This window comes from Canis lupus, chromosome 10, assembly GCF_003254725.2.
Source record: "Canis lupus dingo isolate Sandy chromosome 10, ASM325472v2, whole genome shotgun sequence".
Lineage (NCBI taxonomy): Eukaryota > Metazoa > Chordata > Mammalia > Carnivora > Canidae > Canis > Canis lupus.
The window spans coordinates 11,504,502-11,528,034 of NC_064252.1; the positions used below are offsets into that span (position 1 = coordinate 11,504,502).

Sequence of the window (23,533 nt, forward strand, 5' to 3'; positions counted from 1 at the left end):
AGACTTCGGGGAATCACCCAAGGCTTCTAGGAAGGCTGATAGCAAAATCAGATCCACATTTTGAAAACCGCACTGGGTGCTGTGTGAAGCATCTGTGGGGCGGGTGAAAGAGTAGAAGTCGACAAGCTAGGCTGGATGCTGTTGCCATGGTCTGGGTCAGAACCGGTAATGGCCTGGCCCGTAGGGGTGACGACCCCAACCCGGGGCTGGATGCTGGGGTGAACGCTACAGGCTGAGCCTCTCCCTTCATGGAGCCTATGGGGAAGGCATGAAACTAGTATTTACAGTGGGAGTGAGTACAATAGGGTGACAGAGTTCTACAGGGGTGCTGAGCAGAGGTTCTAGAATACTCTGCTGGTACTCTATCCCCTCCTGGCCTGGAGCCTGGCTTTAAGACAGCTCTTCCAAGGACAGAGCATAATCATCCTTGGATCCCAAGTTGGTGGCTCATCGATAAATCAGCTAGTTGCTGACTCATGCCTGGATTTCCGACTTTTGGAATTTACCTCTTTGAAAAAGCGGACACCTGCTAAGCATCAAACTGGTTCCAATCTCTGTAACTTGGTCCCCCCCCTTTCCAACCCCAGATCCAGACTAGGACCCTCAGAACACCCAAGCTTGCCAGTGAGGATCTCCAGTATCAGCAAGTGTGACCAGATCAGTATCCCCAGTGTCGGACCCATCCCAGGGAGGGAGTCTGTGTAAAATGCCAGATCTTCTCCTGCTTAGACCCTTAGAGTCCCACTGGTTCTCAAAAAAAAGGAGCAGCTCTCCTCTAGCTATTCTTGATGAGGGACTTTCATCAAAAGCCCTTAGTTCCATTAAAACAAAACAAAACAAAACCTTACTTCCAGCAATGGAAGCTTTTGGAAAACAGGGACATTTCACATGGTCATCTTGATAGATTAATGAACAATTTTGCTGAACTATTTTTTATCACGAGAATGTTATAGAAATGTTGTTAATGTACATAAAAGCAGAAAAGAGATATTACATTTGAAAAGCACTCCTACATAGTATTTACTGAGACTCTTTTCTGATGTAGGTCATTTTCTGAAAAGACTGAAAAACCACTGTGGCTTTCATTTTAGATTTCAAAGTGTGAAAGAAAATGAGATCCTGATAAAAATCCTGACCGCATGAAGATGAACTGCCACAAAGGCACGAAAACAGAATTTTAGAATAAGCAGTTAATTATGACTTTTCCACATATAAAACTCCCTGCATAATAACAACAATTGCGCGTGTGGTACTGTGGAATGATAATTTGTGGAATGATAATTTGTACTGATGGCGCATTAACCAATTCAAGCAAAGTTAATAACCACAAGCTTCAGGAGGAGAGGAAGAGTCTGACTCAGAATAATGATTAATTCGCAATGGCGATTAACACCTTGGAAGGTCTCAGTAGAGAAGCTAGCGGGGTGTGCAGCAGTGATGTCATCAGACTGGTTATGTCTGGGTTGAAGTGCATCAATGATGTGGGTCACGAGGTACGGAATCTCTTTTTATTTTTTATTATTTTTTTAAGATTTTATTTATTCATTCATGAGAGACACACAAAGAGAGAGGCAGAGACACAGGCAGAGGGAGAAGCAGGTTCCCTGCAGGGACCCCGACGCGGGACTCGATCCTGGGTCTCTAGGATCACACCCTAGGCCAAAGGCGGCTCTAAGCCGCTGAGCTTCCCCAGGCTGCCCGGAATCTCTATTTTTGAAAGAGAGGAAAGCCAGGAAGGTATTTTTGAGCTAAGATTGATGTCACGATTTATCTTTATAAAATAATTGGATATTGTTGTGCACCCCTGGGATCTCTGCCTCCCCCACCACACGTACTATCTCCCTTCTGATTTCTTCAGGGAACTAACAAAAGACACGCGGGGATCATAACCTATAGCTTCTACTTCTGGCTCTCCCTCTCACTTCTGTAGATTGTAGAGCAGTCCATGTGAATAACTTCAATGTCTGAATTCAAAGTCGGTCTTCAATTTGTGCTCAAAGGCCAGGAACGTGCAGGTGTTCCTGAAATGACTGGTGCGTGACTAACAATTTTTCCACGTTGGGCACAAATAAGGGGCTGCCCTCTGGCTTGTGGTTACGGCAGCTCTTCAAGGGGCCTGCCTCTGTAGTTTGCCTTCGGGAGTCAGCAAGGAGGGCACTTACCAGTCTGGTGGCCTTCTCTGCCCTCAGTCACATCGCCGGCCACACGCTGGATCAGAGTCTGTCCCCAAGACGGACCACCGAGTTTCTGGCTGAGTTAAACATTCATAGCACCTGCCAGGCAAGGTCATCAATTGTCCGGCAGCCAGCTGCCACAGTGGCAGGCCCAGCAAATGGTCACACTTTGGTTGATTTGTTGAAACTGGCAACATTGCTGGTTTGGGGAGAGGCAGTGTGGGATGTGGAGAAAGGGGTTATGGAGTCAACTCAGGCTGGGTTGGGATTTTTACTGAGCCTCCTCTCAGCTGGATTGCCTTGGACTCTTTCTTAATCTCTTTGATCTTGAGTGTCCTTATCTGTAAAATGAAGAGATAAGGAAGCCTACTTTGTAGACTGTTGCAAAGGTTTCAGATAACATATATAAAATTCGATCACAGAGCCTGGCACATAGTAGGCACTCAGTAAGAGGTAGCTAGTTTCCGAGAACCCTTCAATCCATCCTCCCATTGCTGTCGGATGATACCTTCCCCAAATACTATTTTTATTTTGCCTTTTTCTGTTGGCACTCTCCATTCCAAACATGGCTGCCTGGTCCATTCACTCTCATACAAATGATCCTGGCTTAGCCTTGCCTGGGTTTTCTCCAGCCTGGAAAGTCCTCCTCCCTTGCCTCTGTTTATCCAAATTGTTCCCATGTTTTTGTTTTCTTTTGCTTTGTTCTTTAAACCCAGCCTAAGTCCTAATTGCTTCTTTAGGGGAAGCCTGACTCATTGATCTCCCATTCTCTTTGATAAGGGCACCTGTAGGCTATGCTTCACCCTAAGTCATACCAGAATTTTTTGTGTGCTAATCATATAGAAACCCCAGTGGCAACCCTCTCGGGTCCCCTCCCTCCCTGGGAGCTTTGTGCTATCACCTTGCTGTCATTCAATAAACCTTGCTTCACTGCCCACCACTCGTCTGTCTACCTCTTCATTCTTCAGAGTGGTGTGACCAAGAATCACAGGCACCAATGGAAAAAAAAAATCCTGTGACAGATACAGTATTATCACCTTCATGTTGATTTTACTTGATGAGTAAGTACCTTCAACACACATGCTTTTGTGGGACCCAGAACACAGCTTTGAATGAAACAAAAGTCAAATCAGTTTCAAAATCTTTCCTAGAATTAAATTATAGAATCACAGAAACACCATTTTCAAGCAGTAAGTACCCTAAAAAGTGCTCTAAATCTTAACCCCTGTTATTTTACAGTTGAGAAAACTGAGAATCATAGAGAGAGATGAAATGACTTGTCCACCAGCACCAGTTTAGGTGAGATCCAGAAGGGCAAGTTGGGTTTCTGACTTCCAGGCAGTGACACAAGGGGACAGTTCCAGGAATGTCTAGCACGGAGACGTACACACAATTAAGTGCGTACTTGTGATGGTTAATTGAATGTGTCAGCTTGACTGGGCTGCCCAGATAGTCTGGTTAAATATTATTCTGGGTATGTCTGTGAGGGTGTTTCTGGATGAGATTCACATCTGAATTGGTAGAATGAGCGAAGCAACTTGCCCTCCCCAGTGGGAGTGTGTCTTATCCACTCTGTTGAGGGCCTGAATAGAACAGAAGGCAAAACAAGGAAGAATTTATCCTCTTCCTGACTGTCTTCAGGCTGGGCTGTTGGTCTTCTCCTGACTTCAGAGGTGAACTGGTACCATCAACCTCCTGTCTTCTCAGGCCTTTGGATTCAGGCTAGAGCTGCACCATTGGCTCTCCTGGATCTTGAGCTTGCCAGCTGCCATCTAGGGACCTCTCAGCCTTCATAACCACATGACCCAATTCCTTATAACAAATCATATATATAATCTCCTGTTGGTTCTGTTTCTCTCTGGAGAACCCAGACTAATACAGTACTTGGTAATGTGGAGGAATGACATCTCCACAGTTCAGTAGTGGGGAGGCACCAGATGCGTGAATCCCAGCATCCTGGAATTGAGTCCTGATTCTGACTCATATGTTTTCCACAGAGCCATGCAAACCATCTGAATCGCAGTCCTTCAGTTGTAAAACAGAAAAAGGAAATGGAGCTTGGTGTGGCTGCGGGGGAGGCCACGGTGCATAAAATCGTGGGAGAGGAGAAGCCTGAGAAGCCGCATTGAGCCGGAGCCCCCAGAGTAATAGAGGGGAAAGTTCCAGTTGCAGTGCTGAGAGGTGATCTGCTGAAGAGGAAGCTGCAGACCGCCCAAGAAAGCCTACAAAGATCTCCAAGTTTGGATCTGTCATAGGTAGTCACGCAACAAAGCCTCAGCCATGGCCATCAAACTTGCATCAAGTCGGCCTAAGGAAACTGTTCCAACTCTTGCTCCAAAAACCCTGTCAGTAGCATCAGCTTCTAATGAAGATGAAGAGAGTGAACCAGAAGAAATGCCTCCAGAAGGAAAGATATGGATGAAGACTATTGGAAGGGATACGTGAACATCAGCAAGGCCAGACCCCTTCAATAAAGGAAAGCATGGGGCAGCCCCGGTGGCTCAGCGGTTTAGTGCTACCTTCAGCCCAGGGCATGATCCTGGGGACCCGGGATCGAATCCCATGTCGGGCTCCCTGCGTGGAGCCTGCTTCTCCCTCTGCCTGGGTCTCTGGGTCTCTCAGGAATGGGTAAGTAAAATTAAAAAAAAAAAAAAAAAAAAAAAAAGGAAAACATGGTTTTCCTGATAGCCTCAAGCTATGGGAACAAAATATAAAATCTCATCTCGGAAATGTCCATGACCAAGACAGTTAAGTGACAGGTTTTGAAAATGAAGTGTGGGGTAGATGTAAAGTTAAAAGAAACAGTTTCCTTTTTAAAAAAATGATAGAAGACTTATCCTTGGAGCTGCCTTTTTTTTTTTTTTTTTTTTTTTCTTTAAGATTGAGTGGTTGGGACGCCCGGGTGGCTCAGTTGGTTAAGCATCTGCCTTCCCATTGGGTCATGATCTCAGGGTCGTGGGATCCAGCCTCGAGTCTGGGTCTGTGTTCAGTAGGGAATCTGCCTCCCCTCCCCCTGGTCTCTCTCTCTCTCTCTCTCTCTCAAATAAAATCTTAAAAAAAGATTGAGTGGTACAATAATAAATGAGAGTTTGAAATTTAAAAAAAAAAAGAAGGAAATGGGACTAGACATACATGCTTTACAACCTTACCAAGTTGACATCAGACTCTAAGACATAAAGGATATAAAGATATTTTACACATAAAAAAATACTATTAAGATCTTGTCAGCTTCTCTGAGTGACTTTTTACAAATATCACAGGAAGGCCGCACATGAGTGCTGTTGGCTTCCCAGGCTAGCATCTTTAGGAGAAAACTTTGAAAGCTGGGATATGGGTATTTTGTAAAGGATTTTATAAAATAGTTGCTCCTAATGAAGCAGCTAATAAAAATCAGACATGTGGGGCTAATCTACTTTCCTTCAGCAGAAGCACCTGGAAGCCATCTGAGGTCTTAACTGACGGAAGGAAGGACATAAGCCAGATCTTTTTGCTTATAGTAGACTTCCCTTGTCCTGAGGAGGAATACCCACGAACACTTGGAACATTTGCCTAAGTTCATACATAAGCTTTTAGAAACAGTTGATAATAAGTCTTCTGCTAGGGTTTTCGTTGTTATTTTAAAGGGATAAGATTTTTTTTTATAGTGATGGTGTTCATTCTAGTTTATGATATTCTAAGGCATCTCCAAAATCTCTAAACCAATTACTTTTTATTTACTTTACAGTTAAAAAATAAGTAGAGCTCGCAGAGTATTCTTAGCAAATGGGTGAGATTGAAGGGCCTCAGAGTCAAACAATGCACTTGTCTGATTCCAAGAATACTGAGGATTACAGCTCAATACGGACTGAATAAAGATGTGCAACAGAGTGGATGCAAAACAGAAACACCAGGTAACAGAAAGCAGTTTGGGGAAGCACCTGGAGTTTTGGGAAGGAGGGAGCTAAGACCTACAGTATCTGTGGCTGATAGAAGTCAAGGATAATGAGGGTTCCCTCATAGGAGAAAATCCGGACTTGGCTGGAGAGAGCAGTTAGCTGTGCTCAGAAACTACCGAGTGGGGATCCCTGGGTGGCGCAGCGGTTTGGCGCCTGCCTTTGGCCCAGGGCGCGATCCTGGAGACCCGGGATGGAATCCCACGTCAGGCTCCCGGTGCATGGAGCCTGCTTCTCCCTCTGCCTGTGTCTCTGCCCCTCTCTCTCTCTGTGTGACTATCATGAATAAATAAATAAAATCTTTAAAAAAAAAAAAAAAGAAAGAAACTACCGAGTGAATTCTCAGGGATCAAGTGGCAATAAAGAATGCCGTCACCGGAGAAATGGGTGATGGGTGAGGCACATCTACAGCTGGGGCTCCCAGTGCTGGCTGGACAATGAACTACCTGGGAAGATTTTTTTTAAACCATGATATCAGTCCCTCACCCCCTTAGAGTCTGATTTAATTGGTCTGAGAGCCGAAGCACTTGTGCATGTGCGTTCACACGTATGCACAGGTTGTTCTGTTTTAAAGTTTCTCAGTTAATTTTACTGGGTGCCAGCATCGAGAACCACTGGTCAAGGTCAGTTGCCACTCCTAAGAACTAACATGCTTAACTGTCATAGCTACGAGTGTTTAACTGCTATAACTGGGGTCATCCCTTCTCTAGACCAGTCCCTTCCCCCAGACAGGTACTCTAACAAAATAAGTTAATATACAGGTGCTGTTGACTCCACTCTGACCTAAGTTAAGTATCACCCTTGCACCTGCGCAAGCAGAGCCCTAAAGCTGGGCCCCACACTTCCTCTTTCTTCGCAGCACCACCTTCCTCAAATTTTCTAGTCCCCATCCGTTGCATGGGACCCAAGGCTAGACCAGGATTTGTGTGGATCTCAGTCCCCATTTCTATAATTTGGGGCACTTTCCAACACTATACCCCCCCTCCAAAGCCCTCAACCAGAGGAGTTGACCAGGTGCCTGGAAGAGCTCTGGTATCTGTACCTTTGGAGTCACCTTGGAAGCCTATGAATGGCTCCAGTTCCACAGTCCCACGTTTACAGATAGTAAACATATGGCCCTGGCCAGCAGGCATCTTTCCCCCTCGCAATCATGTGAAATTGGGCCACCAGAATGGTGCGGACTCACTGACACCAAGTAACTCAAGTTGGGCCATACACACAGGAGTGGTCCCACCCAAGAGAATCTTAACTCATTCCCTCGAAGTACATCTTTGTATCTTCCCAAGTTCTTTACACAGTTCCTTCTTTCCCCAGTTTCCCCCAAACTAAATTCCTTCTGGCACCTCGTTCTCTGCAGAGTCTGGATTTCCTGCCTCTAAATCCCCACTAATATCAGCTGACGATTATCTTGAATGCCAGCTGTAAATAAAGACCTTCCAGGTATTGGTTATTTAAGTCCCACTGATTACCTGTCTTGAGTCCTAGATACCTGGGATTCTAGATTCAGTATAAACAAATGGTATTTCCATACTTCTCTCTCCCCTCCCATCCTTTTTACCCTCTTCTCCCGTGTAAGCCAATGTTCCAAATTCAGTCTTGAACACATGTGTCCTGCCCTGGGTCCTCTGTTCAGACTTGCAGGCTTAACTGTGAATCTGCTTACATTCTGGTCCTGGCCTCCAGTCTACACTGATTGTCCTTATCAAAGGCCATAATTATGACAGATGCTGTAAAATTCTTTTTAGAGTAAGAACAAGCATCAGAATACGGACAGTCCTAGGTTTCCCAAAGCAAGTAGTAATGGGGAAAAAAGAACTGTTTTTTTGCTGAAATAACTGATATTTGCTGAAGTTATGGCCCAAGGTAGCGATGACAACAGGCAACATTTATTATTTACTCAAAAATAATTTCTGACACTAAAAACAAAACAAAACAAACAAAAAAACTTTAGTATTTACTCAGCACTTACCATGTTCCAACTACAACCCCATGAGTTGGGCATTTTATCATTATCTGTATGCTTCAGATGAGGAAACTAAGTCAAAGAGAGGCTAAATAATTCACCTGTGGTCAAATGGACAGTCCGTAGTAGAGCTGAAGTAGGAGAGCAGTCTATCTAACACAGAGTCCTGTCTGTTACCTCCTAATGAGTTTTACTCTAGAGATTTATTTATTTAGGGTACCTGGGTGACTCAGTGATTGAACATCTGCCTCCTGCTCAGGGCATGACCCTGGGGTCCTGGGATCAAGTCCCGCAGGGAGCCTGCTTTTCCCTCTGCCTGTGTCTCTGCCTCTCTCTGTGTGTCTTTCGTGAATAGATAAAATCTTTTAAAATTTATTTATTTATTTGAGAGAGAGAGAGGGAGAGAGAGAGAGGCAGGGGCAGAGAGAAAGTCTTAAGCAGACCAAGAGTCCAATTCTTTTTTTTTTTTTTTAAGATTTTATTTATTCGTGAAAGACACAGAGAGAGAGAGAGGCAGAGATGTAGGCAGAGGGAGAAGCAGGCTCCAGGCAGGGAGCCTAATGTGGGACTCGATCCCGGGACCCCAGGATCACACCCTGAGCCAGGGGCAGGTGCTCAACCACTGAGCCACCCAGGCGTCCCAAGAGTCTGTTTCTTAACTGACTGAGCCATCCAGGTGCCCCCTGACAAGTTTTACTTTAAAAAGGCAACTTTTCTAACACATACCAAACTGAATACTTAAACTGAATATTCGAAGGATGATGTTTTCCTTTTTTACTGAAGTATGCAAACCCATAGGGTCAGTGAGAATTCTCAAGAAAGAGTCTAGTGATACATGTAGAAAAATTGAAAGAAAATGAATTGTGCATTTACCTAAGAAAATTTCCAATAAACATTAGTTTTTATTATTATATAGAATGTTTAAAATATATATTAATTATTTTTATTTTAAAACTGAAATTCTGGGGATCCCTGGGTGGCGCAGCGGTTTGGCACCTGCCTTTGGCCCAGGGCGCGATCCTGGAGACCCGGGATCGAATCCCACGTCGGGCTCCCGGTGCATGGAGCCTGCTTCTCCTTCTGCCTATGTCTCTGCCTCTCTCTCTCTCTCTCTCTCTCTGTGTGTGACTATCATAAATAAATAAAAATTAAAAAAAAAACTGAAATTCAAAAAAACTAAATAAAATAAAATTGAAATTCATCTGTGTGTCAGATGTTTTATTGTTCTGGCAACTGATGCCCATGTAAGATGAGGCTCCCAACTACTGACAAAGAAATTCAAGTATGATATTGAAGCATATCCTCATCTTCCTTCTTCTCATACACCCACTCCCCTGTATTATCCTCCCATTTGAAGTTGGAATTAATCAAAATGTATTAAATTCTAAGATCAAGTAGCAACGGAAAAAGTGACTTATTTTTCCACGTCGGAAAGCCTGACGTTTATCTGTCCATCCACAGTAGCACATCCGGTCCAAGACAGACTCCCTCCATGATTTATTTACGTAATTTAAGGATTCCTACAAATTCCCATTACCGAGTAGTCAGTTAGGAGTTTGTTATTTTTACAATCTAAAAAAAAAATCCATAGTAGAATATTTAAACACACTGAAGGAGAAGAGATTCACTGACCTCTGTGGCAGATTTTAGATGATGTCATTTGTTTAGTAACATGAATAAGCACAAGAATCACTTTGGGTATAGTATAGAGAACAGAAAAGGAGCTATTTTCTCCATAAAGGGACCCTGTAGAAACAGGACCATAATCTTCTCATGGCTGATACCTAACAGTTGACCAATGTATCTAAATATGTAGATTGATTATTTCTAAATGAATATGTAATGTTATTATATTATTTTATTATTATTACATGCAGACTGATTATTTCTAAATGAATACGTAATATTATTATTATGTTTATTATGTTATTTTATTTTTGATGTAAATGTGAAGCTTTTATTTGATGTTTCAAGAAAGCTGGTGGGTGTTTTCTTGAAGTCATTTTTGGTGGATATATCATTTGAGAAGGATGATTTTATACACTTCTGGGCTCTGGCCAACATTGATAGGCTGACAACCATTGAAATCCTACTTTGATGTGGTTGCTAAGCAACGTCCCTTGCTAGAAAGGCAAATGCACTCTGTGTCTCTTACTGCCCTCTCTCGGCTGGAGCAAGATGTGCTGACTTGTTGATTGAAACAAGTGGAATTGTTGATTCAGGGACCAGGCATCTATTTCTAGTAATCTAAGTGTCAAGCACTTCAGGCGGGTTACCCTCCAGAACAGCTTGGTCTTAAGAGTGGACACTAAGATGAACTGGCACCTACCACAGAACGTAGTAGTGTGTGAAAACTCTGAAAATATTTAAGGATGAACCCAGAACAACACCTGCAGATGCATCATTTCATTTCACAAACTCCCGATCTTGCAAATAAAGAGTAGAAGCTAAACTCCACGCAAATCTGAATTCAAAGTTTGTTTTTGTCCTGCGTCACCATGCTGCTTCTCCTTCATATAATCAAAGCCAATGTGGGGTCTTTCTGGCACCACATTATTTCTTCCGCCTGGAGCTCTTTCATATTCCTGGGTTAAAGAAACAACTTTGGTAACTATTCATCTTTCACAGTGGAACGCCACTAAATATTTTTTTTAACACTGGTAAAACTACAAATAGGAGATTATATAGAAGTAACAATCAGGAAAATAAAGGGAAGAATAGTTAAAAGTGGTCATCTAATGGAGTAGGGCTGGGAATGGGGCAAGAGGGAAGATAAGAGCTTTTACTTTGATTTTATTTTTTTTAAAAGAATTTATTCATTAATTTGAGCAAGAGGGAGAAGGAAAGGGAGAAGCAGGCAACCCGGGTGGCTCAGTGGTTTAGCACCGCCTTCAGCCCAGGGCCTGATCCTGGAGACGAGGGATTGAGTCCCATGTCAGGCTCCCTGCATGGAGCTTGCTTCTCCCTCTGCCTGTGTCTCTGCCTCTCTCTCTCTCTCTCTCTCTGTGTTTGTCATGAATAAATAAATAAAATCTTTTTTTAAAAAAGGGGAAGGAAGCAGACTCACCGCTGAGTGGAGAGCCCAATTCGAGGCTCGATCCCAGGACCCCGAGATCATGACCTGAGCCAAAGGCAGATGCTTAACCAAGACACCCAGGTGCCCTTTACTATGATTTTAGACTCTCTTGTACTGCTTAATATTTGTACCTGTGTATGTATCAGTTTTATAATTATCTTTCTAAATTTTTAAGTTTTTCATCAATACTGTAGTTCAGAGACACCTGGAGAATAATTTCTGAGCCCAGAGAATGGTAAGGTGTTGTGGTAGGTCTACTAGTTAAGGTAAGCTAGCTGCTACCATAAATTAACCCCCGCATGTATAACGGCCCAACATCATAGAAGCTTATCTCAGAGCAACGCAGTTCCAGGGGAGTGAGGTGGGGCTGGAGGAATGAATGGGAGGAGAGGGAGGGAGAGGCAGCGTGTTGCACACAGTCATCCAGGGACCCGGCCCGCCTCTGCTGTCTGTAACATATGGTTTCTAAGGTCACCTGAGGATCAACATCAAGCCAACAGAAGGGAAAAGAACGTGGAGACATATGCCTGGGAGGATATTTATGGGCCAGGCTTGGTAGTGTACACCTTACTTCTGCTCACATTCTGTTGGTTGGAACTCAGCCAGTTGGCCACACCTAACTGCAAGGGAGGCTGGGAAATATGGGCCAGCAGAGCATCCAGGAAGAAGAGAATGTGGATTTCTGGTTAGCAGGTATCAGCTCTGTCACAGAAGATAACTATACTTACTTCTAGGCTTCCTGCTTCTGGGCACCCATAATTTGGTCTACTGATTCTCAGATAAAAGCCTTCCCCCCAGAGAGGATGTAGAAGATGCTCGGGCCCAGCTCCTCAGCCCACTTTTGATTTCATCTGACGTTGAACAGTTCCATGCTCACTGCAGTGACCCACATCGAGTGCCCTATAACTCTCAGCTCTTCTGCTTCTGGGGTTTTTCAGAAGCCACCAGAGTTCCTTCAGCCCTGTGCAGAGTAGCCCAAAAGTACGAGGAATGACCACTGTGGGCACAATCCTCAGTCAATGGGGGCTGAGTGGGTGGGTTCTAAGGCACGTATCACATGGATTTTCAAAAAGTCTCCACTGCAGTTGAGCCCCTGTCATTTGGTGGTAACCAGCCCAGTACTGAGCCACATACGGACCTGTCCTCCTGGCCTGTGACACTCTCTGCTTGCTCCTCATTCCTGCTTCCTCGAGTCACAGTCCAAATAGACTAACTGAACTCAAGTCCGGATCCAAGGCTCTGCTTTGGGCAAGAACGACCCAGATTAAGACAGATGCTTCTCCTGGCCTCTCAAGAAAGGGAACTCCAGGGGTGCCTGGGTGGCTCAGTCAGTTAAGCGTGTGCCTGGGGCTCAGGTCATGACCCCAGGGTCCTGGGATCGAGCCCCATATCGGACTCCATGCTCAGCGAGGAGTCTGCTTCTCCCTCTGCACCTCTGTCTGCCTCTCCCCCTGCTCATGCTCTCGGGCCCTCTCTCTCTAATAAAAGGGAAAAAATCTTTAAAAAAAGAAGAAAAAGAAAAGAAAGGAAACTGGGAATTGAAGAACCAATCCTGAGGAAGGACAGGGGAGGATGTGTTCTCTATTTTAGAGAATCTGTAGAGGGTATTGCTGGTGCAGCCTGGAAGCCTCCGCACCAGCTCCAGGCTTCCCCCAGACACTTGGTGACCTGCTCTCACAGCAGGCCTTGTCCTCTTGACAGAATAAGGCCCCTTTGGGGACTGCGAGAGCCACCGTCCAGGCGATTTGTTCGCAAGACACAGAAACCCTTTCAAGGTGGCTTAAGGAAAGAGTTTCATTATGAGAATTCAAGGGACTTCCAAGGAACTCCATGCAGGAAGCACAGTGGGGCCTTATGGTGACCGGAAATCGTGGAGCAGCTGTTCTCGGTCTTTCTGGGACAGCATGTTCTCTCAACTCTGCTGGATGTCCACTTCAGTCTCTGAAGTCTGGCTTCTGGGCAAGGCTTTTAGTTTCTGCTCCTCCATAGCATCATACTTTTTAAAGATTTAATTATTTATTAGAGAGAGAGAGAGAGAGAGAGCATGCATGCACGTGTGCTCACACACACATAAACACACACACACACATACATGGGAGGGTGAGGAGGGGCAGAGGGAGAGAGGGAAGCAAACTCCTCGCTGAGCACAGAGCCTGAGGCAGGGCTCAGTCCTACAACCCTGAGACCATGACCTGAGCAGAAACCAAGAGCCAGATGCTCAACTGACTGAGCCACCCAGGCCCCCCCACGGCATCTTATTTTGTGTGGCTTTGCATTAAAAAAGGAACCAACCATAGATCAAACAGAGCATAACCATAATCAAGTGTCTACCTCTGCAGCTGGGGCTTGGTGTATGTAGGGTTGGAGAGATGGAAGTCAAACTAGAAAAACAAGAGGGTTGTGGCAGGGAAATTAAGATGGATATAGTTTTGGGGTGAAACTGGGGCAGAGTGACCTCAGCGGAAGGGATCAATTTTCTTCATTAAAGGCCAAAGCAAGTTAGAAAGGGAGCCAGAGAAGATCTAGTGTAAACATCTAAGGTGGAAGGTGAAATGAAGGCTAGAGCTGGACAATGAAAGGAACCAAGGTGAGGTATAGCGCAAGTGTTGGAGAGCTGCAGGGCCACTCCGAGAAGTACATGTATCTACAGCTACGAGTGGTAAAATGCCCAAGTGCGGCTTAAACAATAAGAAAATGTGATTATGTCACATCAGAGACCTGGAGATGGGCTGTTCCAGAACTGGATCCTAAAGGAGCTTGATGATGTCAGGGCTCTGGGTTGGCTTCTCTGTCATTCTCGGGGTAAGACTGCCGAAATACCAACTATCACATGCTCCCATGTGCACGGCAGAGTTTTTCTTTGAAAGCCTCCCTTTTATCAAGAAGCAGCACTTTTCCCAGATGTCTACAGCATATGTCTCTTCAGGCACCACTGCCTAGAATGGGGTCACGTACTGAATTTCTAATCAATTACTTGCAAAGGAAAATTTCACAACAGCGGGGACTTTACTCGTTTTGTTCATTGTTGCATCTCAGAACTGAGGATATGTTTGGTAAATTTAAGGGCTCAAAAAATATTTGCTGAATGAATAGATTACCATGACTGGATTGAATCAATCTGTAATTCATCTCGTGGGGCTGGGGCACATCTTCCCTTAGCACACTCTGCCCCATAACTATACCCCACTTGGCTTTGTTTTTTTTTAATAAATTTATTTATTTATTTATTTATTTATTTATTTATTTATTTATTTATTCATGAGAGACACAGAGAGAGAGAGGGGCAGAGACACAGGCAGAGAGAGAAGCAGGCTCCATGCAGGGGGCCCGATGTGAGACTCGATTCCGGGTCTCCAGGATCATGCCCTGGGCCGAAGGCAGTGCTAAACCACTGGGCCACTGGGGCTGCCCCCCACTTGGCTTTGACCCCTGTTTCACACCATGCACAAAAATCACTCTAAGGTGGATTGTCGAACTAAATAAAAAGATAAAGCAATAAAACTTCTAGAAGAAAACACAGAAAAATATGTTAACGACTACAATGATCTTGTGTCAACTTGACTAACCTGTAGTCCCCAGTCATTGAATCAGACACTAATCTAGATAGTGGCATTTTATAGATGTGATTAAAGTTCAAAATCAGTTGGCTTTAAGTAAAGGAGATATCCTAGATCACGTGGACGGACCTGATTCAGTCAGTGGAAGGCCTTCAAAGCAGAGCTCAGACTTCCCTGATGAAGGAGAAAAATACATACAGCTTCACGTTCTATGGATTTTGAACTTACCTGGAAAGTCCCCATAGCACTTGAGACAATTCCTTACAATAAAGTGCTTAATATATATCCCCAGTGGTTCTACTGCTTTGCTTGAAACTCAACTGATACCATGACATAGGGATAAGCACAGATTTCTTAGCCAGGACTCAAAAGGCATGATTATAAAGGAAAAAACTTGATAAATTGCATTTCATTAAAAGATGCCATTAAAAAATAATTTAAAAAAAATTTTAAAAAGATGCCATTGAAAGAATAAAAAGACAAGCCCTACACTGAGAGAAGATATTTACAACACATTTCTAACAAGAGACTTATGTTCAGAATATGTAAATACCTCCTACAAAGCAATAAGAAGAAAAAAAAAAAAAAAAAGGAGAGGTGCCTGGGTGGCTCAGGCAGTTAAGCGCCTGACTCTTGATTTTGGTTCAGGTCATGATCTCAGGATTGTAAGATGGAGCCCTGTGTTGGGATCTGCACAGGTGTGTGGAGCTTGTTTAAGACTCTCTCCCTCTGGGATCCCTGGGTGGCGCAGAGGTTTAGCGCCTGCCTTTGGCCCAGGGCGCGATCCTGGAGACCCAGGATCAAATCCCACGTCAGGCTCCCGGTGCATGGAGCCTGCTTCTCCCTCTGCCTGTGTCTCCGCCTCTCTCTCTCTCTCACTGTGTGCCTATCATAAATAATAAATAAAAATTAAAAAAAAAAGACTCTCTCCCTCTGCCCACCACCCTCCCAAAATAAAACAAAGAAAGAGAAAAGAAAAAAATGAACAACCTAACTAAAAGTCAACATACGACTCCAACAGGCATTTCACAAAATAAGATAACCAAACATCCAATATGCATATGCAAAAGTGCTCAGCAATATTAATCATTAGGAAAATGTAAATTTAAGGGGCACCCGGGTGGCTCAGTCGGTTAAGTGTCTGCCTTCAGCTCAGGTCATGATCCCAGGGTCCTGGGAAGGAGCCCCGTTTTGGGCTCCCTGCTCAATGGAGAGTCTGCTTCTCCCTCTCCCTCTGCCCCTCCTCCCTGCTCATGCTCTCTATCTCTCAAATAATTAATATCTTAAAAAAAAAAAGATTCTCTCTCTCCCTCTCCTCTGCCCCTCCCCCCGACTCCCTCCTCCCCCTCACACTTTCTCTCTCTCTAAAAATAAATAAAATACTTTTTAAAAGTGTAAATCTAAAACCATAATGAAATACCACCAGACACCAACCAAAAGGACTAGGTTAAGAGAATTTACAGTGCCAAGTAATGGCAAATATAAGGAAGAACTGAGATTCTTTACATTGCTGGTGGGAGTGTAAAATGTTATAACTACTTCCTAAGCCAACTTGACAGTTTCTGCTAAAGCTAAACACTGCCAACCCTATGACAGCAATTCAGTTCTAGAAATTTACTCAAGAGAAATGAGTACCTATGCCCACAAAGAAGGTGCATAAGAATGTCCATCACAGCTTTGTGTTAGCCAAAGTGGAAGCAACTCACTGCCAATCAACAGAAGAATAGATGAATACGTTGTGGCGTGTGCGTGAAATAAAATAAAAAAAAATAAAATACTACACAGCGATTTAAAAAAAAGAGAACAGACTACTAGTATATGAAACAACACGAAGAATCTCATAAATATTAAACTGAGTGAAAGAAGTCAAATTTAAGAGGATACAGACTGTATTCTTTAAGTAAAGGAGAAAGTAAAGAAACTCATACAAAGTTTAAGAACAGTCAAAACTAGTTGATAATGATAGAAATGAGAATAGTGATTATCTCCCCATGGTTTGGGGTACAAACTGGGAAGAAGTAAGAGGGAATCTTTTGAGGTGCTGGGCATTTTCTACATCTTGATCTGTGTGGTGGTGACACAGGTGTATGTGTGTGCAATAATTCACCAAGATATGCACTTAGGATTGGTGCTCTTAGTGGTCTGAGAACAGAGGTTCCTGCTCTTCCTACAATAATACCTCAAGTGCAATCCTGCTGAGCTTCCAAAGAAGGAAGGTTTCAGGAGCACCCTCTTAGGACATCCATCCAGGAGGCTGGTGGAGTTAGAGTTCTGGGAGGTCAGAATTCTAGTTACTATTCCTCTTATTGTTACTTGGGTTGGTGCAGTGGTGTATAAAAGGAATGTAAAAGGATCAGATGGATTTTCTTCACATTTAAACCAGTTCCTAAAACTCAATCTCATGAACATTGTGGGAGGCCTGGGTTTTTACTATCAGAAACAATAAAGAGGAAAGATCTAGAGACATAATTATTTATGGTCAGCACAAATATGCACAAATCTCAGTTGATAACTGGGAGGCCTCCCTTTCTTCCTGCTAGTATCATCCTAAGACTACATTGAAATTTACAGTTTCTAAGGTTGGTACCCAGGAACATCTCATGTATTCCGTTTGGCTGGAAGGCTTAATTTAAATAAAGCAGCAGGTAAAGACTTTCTGCTATCAAAATTATGCAAAGCCTGTTCTAAATTACTTCCTCCAAAATATAGAGCCATCTGTTTGTTAAACATTCCATTTAAACTTTATGCCTATTTCTTCCGTAAAATATGTCAGACTAAGGATTTCTGGATTGATACTTTACACAAGATTCAATGGAGTTGCAAGCAAAAATACTCTACTATTACTTATTGGAAAGAATTATCAAAAATAATAGGTAAAGGGGATTAAGAGTACACTCACTATGATGGGCACTGAATAATGTATAGAATTATTGAATCATTATATTGTATACCTGAATGAAATATAATACCATATGTTAATTATACTTGAATTATATGTATATATTATATATATATAACAGACTATTAGTGACCTCAGGTTCTTGAAATTAAATGGGTATGGCTTTAAAACTTAAATAAATGAATTATAGAGTTGATTTTTCCTGTTTGTTTTTAACTTACCTCTCTTCTGCCTTTACTCTTTTACTCTAGGTAAAGCTTCCTAAACACAGTATTAATTCCTAGTTATTGGGGCACCTGGGGGGCTTAGGGGTTGAACGTCTGCCTTTGGCTCAGGGCATGATCCCAGAATTCTGGGATCGAGTCCCACTTTGGGCTCCCTGCATGGAGCCTGCTTCTCCTCCCTCTGCCTTATGTTTCTGCCTCTCTGTGTGTGTGTCTATCGTGAATAAATAAATAAAATCTTAAAAAAAAAGAAAATTCCTAGTTATTGGTTCTTAGACAAAAGCTGCATTTTAACATCTTAGCAAGATTCATTATCTGACTTCAGATAGATCTAGCTCCTGGAAAACCAGATAACTATATTGAAGAGCCTAAAGCAGGACTCCCCTCCCCACACTTTCCTTTTAACTGCTCTTTGATTGATAGGAAACCATTGGGTCATCTGGAGACTTGAACTAGGAATGACTTTCATGTTCAAAACTGGGCTTGCCATGGGAGCATTATGCAGTTTTTCTATGTCTGTGGTGAGTGATTGGTAAAAGCTTCTTTGAAAATCTTCCATGCTAGGTCACTTTGTCTACATTCTATGATTTAAAAAAAAACAAAAACAAAAACTTGGAAGACTCAACTTGATTCATTTATTGAAGGCTCAGAATGTGGTCCTTAAGAAAAATCCTGTCTTGGTTATAGGTACTCCCTAGGTGGACCTTTGAAATGAGAAGGGTTGGCAGATTGCATTTTATAAAAATGGTTGCAACAATATTTCTGGTCCCACATGCTCTTCCGAACCCTGTCACTTCCCTATCAATGTCTCCTGGAGGTTTATTTCCCCTCTTTTTGAAACTGGCCAGATTTTTGTGCATGCCTCAATGAATAGAATGTTGTAGAATGTTGTAGAATGTTGCATGACCGACCTCCAAGGCTAGGTCCAAAAAGGATAATATGACTTCTATCTGGTTCTCTCTCTCTCTCTCTCTCTCTCTCTCTCCCTCTTCCTGTGTAAGAAGTCCAGCTATCCTGAACCCATGCTGCAGGGGAAAACATGTACTGAGACTACTAGACAACTAGAGTTGCCCAAGGAGCTAGCTGTTCCAGCCCTCAGCTGATCAAGCCTTCTTAACCTGGTACCAGACATGTGAGTGAGCAGGTCTTCAGATCATTCCAGCACCAGTCACTGTCTATAACTGCATGAGGAAAGCTGTGCAAGAACTGCCTAGTTGAGCCCGGTCCATCCCTATAACCACGAAAGATGATAATAATGGCCATTGTTGTTCTAAGCCACTAAGTTTGAAGATAGTTTGCTAGGCAGCAATAGACAACCAGAACAGAGGGTAGCTAGCTATCTGTCCCGAAGGTTTTGGTTAGATGCCTCCATTGTCATAAAAGCTTGGAAAAAATCTCATCCAGTAACAATGGTATATGTTGCTCCTCTAAATGAACAAGGACCTTTCAGACCTTGAGAGAAGATACAAATTCCAGTAATTGGCTCCCAACCCTTATGAAAGGTCTGGTTCAGAGAGGCAATCTCAATGGGCTTGAAGTGTTTGAAGGGCTTGCAATCCTCTGGGTTTCCCAGATGTTTATTATTATTATTTAGCTAAAATTTTAGAAAGTTTCATCTTAAACCATGTTTTCCTGGTCTCCTATAAAATTACTTCTGGGAGTTGTGCTACAGGACAAGACGAAGTTTTCGCGCTATAAAACACAACTTTAAAAAGGTCTTATAGGTTTGCTATAAGAATATCATTGAGGACACCATTTACTACCTCACTCAATGTCTCAGACATAATCCTCCATTCCAGAAATTTATTTTAGAGCTAAGTTCCCGGAAAAGCTTGAGAAACTAGAATGTTCTGCCTTTGTAGTCAAGAGAATCATTTTTGGCCTTCATTTTTCTTCAGCAGAAAACTCAGATCTGTGAATCTGTGGCTCAGATAATTACGCGGAGCCCTATTGCTTGCATAACTCATTCTACTCCACTGACTTGTCTTTGCCTAATGCGTGTTTCTAATGATCCTGGCTTTATCTATTATTTATATTTTTCTATTTGATCGTATGTATTCTTACAAGCTTTTTCAAATCCCTGTGGAACAAGACATAATAGAAATAAAGCGAGGAGTAAATGAATATATAAGTAAATTACTCTTCTGAGACATCACCAAATTATAAACCTCCCACCGGTCTGGCTTAATGATTCATCCATTTACTTCACAAATATGGATCAAGCATCGACTATGAGCCAGGCATTGTATTAGGGAGGGTCAGAACTGAAAAGATTTTTAATTAAAAAAAAAATTTTTAAGATTTATTTATTTGAGAGAGAGAGGAAAAAAAAAAAAAGAGAGAGAGAGAGAGAGCAGCAGGAAGGGGCAGAGGGAGAGAGAGTTCCAAGCCGACTTTGTGCTGAGCACTGAGCACAGAGCCCTACATGGGACTCAACCCCAAGACCTTGAGATCATGACCTGAGCTGAAACGGAGAGTTGGTCACTTAACCAACTGTGCACCCAGGTGCCCCTGAAATGATTAAAACAACAAACAAACAAACAAAAACTACAGTCCTTGACTTCAGGGAACTAGAGTGCCTAAGGGATTCAGAAATTTGGGGCCCAAAACTGTGGAAGGAGCCTCGGTGTCCATCGAAAGATGAATGGATAAAGAAGATGTGGTTTATGTATACAATGGAATATTACTCAGCCATTAGAAACGACAAATACCCACCATTTGCTTCGAAGTGGATGGACCTGGAGGGTATTATGCTGAGTGAAGTAAGTCAATCGGAGAAGGACAAACAGTGTATATTCTCATTCATTTGGGGAATATAAATAATAGTGAAAGGGAATATAAGGGAAGGGAGAAGAAATGTGTGGGAAGTGTCAGAAAGGGAGACAGAACATAAAGACTCCTAACTCTGGGAAACAAACTAGGGGTGGTGGAAGGGGAGGAGGGCGGGGGGTGGGGGTGAGTGGGTGACGGGCACTGAGGGGGACACTTGACAGGATGAGCACTGGGTGTTATTCTGTATGTTGGTAAATTGAACACCAATAAAAAATTATTTTATTAAAAAAAAAAGAAAGAAATTTGGGGCCCAGTAGTAGAAAGCAACAATTTGAAATAGTGACCTCTTAGAGGTTCCATTAGTCATCATCATAAAGCCAGAGCTCCTAAGCTCTTTTGGTAAATAAGTCCAGGGGCTGAGGGGAGGAAGGAAAGGGTTTGGGAAGGTAAATAAATGAATATTCACCTTTAAGTACCTGGCCAGAAACTTGAGGACACCACCATCTCAAAAACTCCTTCCAGCTCTGGAGAAATGGTTGGCCCCTCAGACCCTGGTGGCCACTTTTACACTAACCGATTCATTTATCCTCTCCGAGATCAACACTTGTAACTCTGGTTTGTGACTCGGCTGCTAGTTGCACTTCTGGCAGATTCTCTGACGCCTACTCCGGTCATCTATCTTTGCACCAGTTGGGTAAACGTTTACACCTGTCTCTCAAGACACACCAAGATCCTCCACCTTGGCAAATTCTCGGCTTCTCGGGCCAAGGATGGCAATAAATCTGATCCACCTTGTCAGCCTTAAACCTTCATTTGTTGACCCCTCATTCTTTCTGACAGCTTTACGGGAATTATTTATTTATTTTGGTCTCTATCCTTCCTAGCCAGCAGGGGGCTCTGTACTCTTGTGTCCAGGAGCCTTCCCACCCCTTGGGATATTTTGCCCTCTAGGAGAGCTGCCTCTCCCTATCCCAACATTGGCAAGTGTGGCTACTAATTCCATTACTCTAAAATCTAGATTCCAAAGAAGATGCTTGGTTTGCTAATGCAAATATTTATAAATATTTTATAATTAAATGATAAATTCCTTCTGGCTTCATGAAACTTCCAGTTCTGGGTACTTAAAAAATGAAAATAAGCCTGTTTTTCTATAAGCCCTCATCTATGGAGTTTGAACAAACTGTAGTACTCTGAACTAAATTTAAACAGGTTCAAATTTGCTTTTTTGAAATATTCATATGCTGTCTTCCATTTACTTAATAAGAGCTATGTAACTTCAGCTAATTTCCCAGCCAAATTGCTTGTCAAAAAGCGTGAGTGCTCTTCCTGGCAAAGAGTCTTCGTGGCTGCCATTTTTTTTTTTTTTCAGCAGAATGGAAAATGGAAAAAAGATTTCCCCTTCCACATATGAAAAAATCATTTAGGGGTGACATTAGTAATTGTCCGTATCATTGGCCACTGAGCACTCTTGGCTTAATGATTGCTTGAAAAGACAGCTGCAGAATGAAACCACATTTAGGGGATAATGATCCCATGACTTCAACACAAAACCTGAAGGTTGAAGACATCCCTCGTCAATATGGTACATTTTATCCTGCTCTGGGCCTCCGTTAACATCATCTACCCTCCCTCCATCTAGAGTTTTGTCAAAGAAATATCTACCTGTGAGAATCATTCATACCAGCATGGCTGCTGCTGTGAAGGATATGGTTTGAAAAGACAATGTTTTACATTCTCCTGTCCACCTGATTGTGTACACTAAGTCTTACAGGAAGACCTCCATGCCGTGCTTCTGCAGAGAATAACCAGGTCTACCTCATAACCAAAGCATATTTTATAGGCAGCTCACTGCATTTCTCAGCCTAGAACACATTCCTCCACAGCAGAGGGTTCCACATTTGCTTTAAGCACCACCATCACCACCACCCCACCTCAGCACCATCCACTCCCCACCTTCCCCCATGGCCAACTGGCCAGTACCTGTAGAAGCTACAAGAGAAGCTTGCAGAAAATCTACCAATCTGTCCAAAAGCAATATTTGTTTACTGCTAGTGAATACCAAGGAAATATATTAAGGGGAGGACAGCATCTATTTACTTTTCTTATGCAAATATATCACCTGCTCAGGTAAAACTGACATGACCAGCACTGGGGTTCCTCAATGTCTTCAAAAACATCGACCACATGACCTACTTTTAACAGATTGCTTTGTATTGCGAGTGCCAGAAAATGATATAAATGATTTAAAATATTTTAAACATTTTTTTTTTTTATTTAAACATTAACTGACGTAAATGATTTAAACAGCGAAAGCAAATTAGCTCATAACTCATGTAACCCAGAGGTCCAGAGCAAGGCTGGCTTGAAGAAGTTTGAAGCTGCAGTTCAAACCATGTCACTAAGGACTGGGTTTCTCTCCACATCTCCAGTCAGTGTTCACTTCATTCTGTCTCTACGCCAGGGCCCTGGGGTAGTTCTAGAATCCTCTCATGATAACAAAATGACTGCAGCGGTTCCAGCACATTCCATCACACTACAGCATCCTGGCAGATGCAAGTAGTTCCTGAAGAATGAGAGGCTTTCCTAGAAGTCTCAGCAAACATTCCTTGGGTCTCGTCAGCTATGACTAAAATACATGGCCAACCCTGAACAAACAACGTTTCTAGAAAATGAGATTAGAGCTGAGAAAAAGAACAAGATGAGAACTGGCTTTGGGGATAATGGAAACAATGTCCATAAAAACTTCCTACAATGTGTATTTACCCTGTCTTCCATTACTCCTCATACTACTTGATGCCAGAGAAAGAAAATTTTGGTCATCCTAAACTGATATAAATTTTCTTTTCGACTCAGCTGACCACTCTCCCTGGGTTATCTCATCTGCTGTCAAGGCCTTAAATAGCTTCCACATAAGAGTTGCCTCTCAGAGCAGTACC

General features: G+C 42.8%; 2 long non-coding RNA genes across 4 annotated transcripts in view; one reads left to right on the forward strand and one right to left on the reverse strand.

The window, feature by feature from the left end:
* The first annotated feature begins 372 nt into the window (after positions 1 to 372).
* LOC125755894 (uncharacterized) lies at positions 373 to 6,384 on the forward strand. Its single transcript, XR_007413371.1, has 3 exons — positions 373 to 1,493; positions 4,172 to 4,802; positions 5,899 to 6,384. It is a non-coding gene; the product is annotated as an uncharacterized LOC125755894 (long non-coding RNA).
* LOC112677877 (uncharacterized) overlaps positions 1,535 to 23,533 on the reverse strand; it is a 34,447-nt gene continuing 12,448 nt past the window's right edge. Inside the window, exons 3-4 of one of the 3 annotated variants that reach the window (XR_004819254.2) lie at positions 2,163 to 2,515; positions 1,535 to 1,707 (exon numbers count right to left, since the gene is read on the reverse strand). This is a non-coding gene — a long non-coding RNA (uncharacterized LOC112677877). Of the gene's footprint in view, positions 1,708 to 1,730; positions 2,516 to 9,992; positions 10,655 to 23,533 lie in introns of those variants that run through there. The other 2 variants (XR_003147246.3, XR_003147245.3) reach the window with 2 other exon arrangements.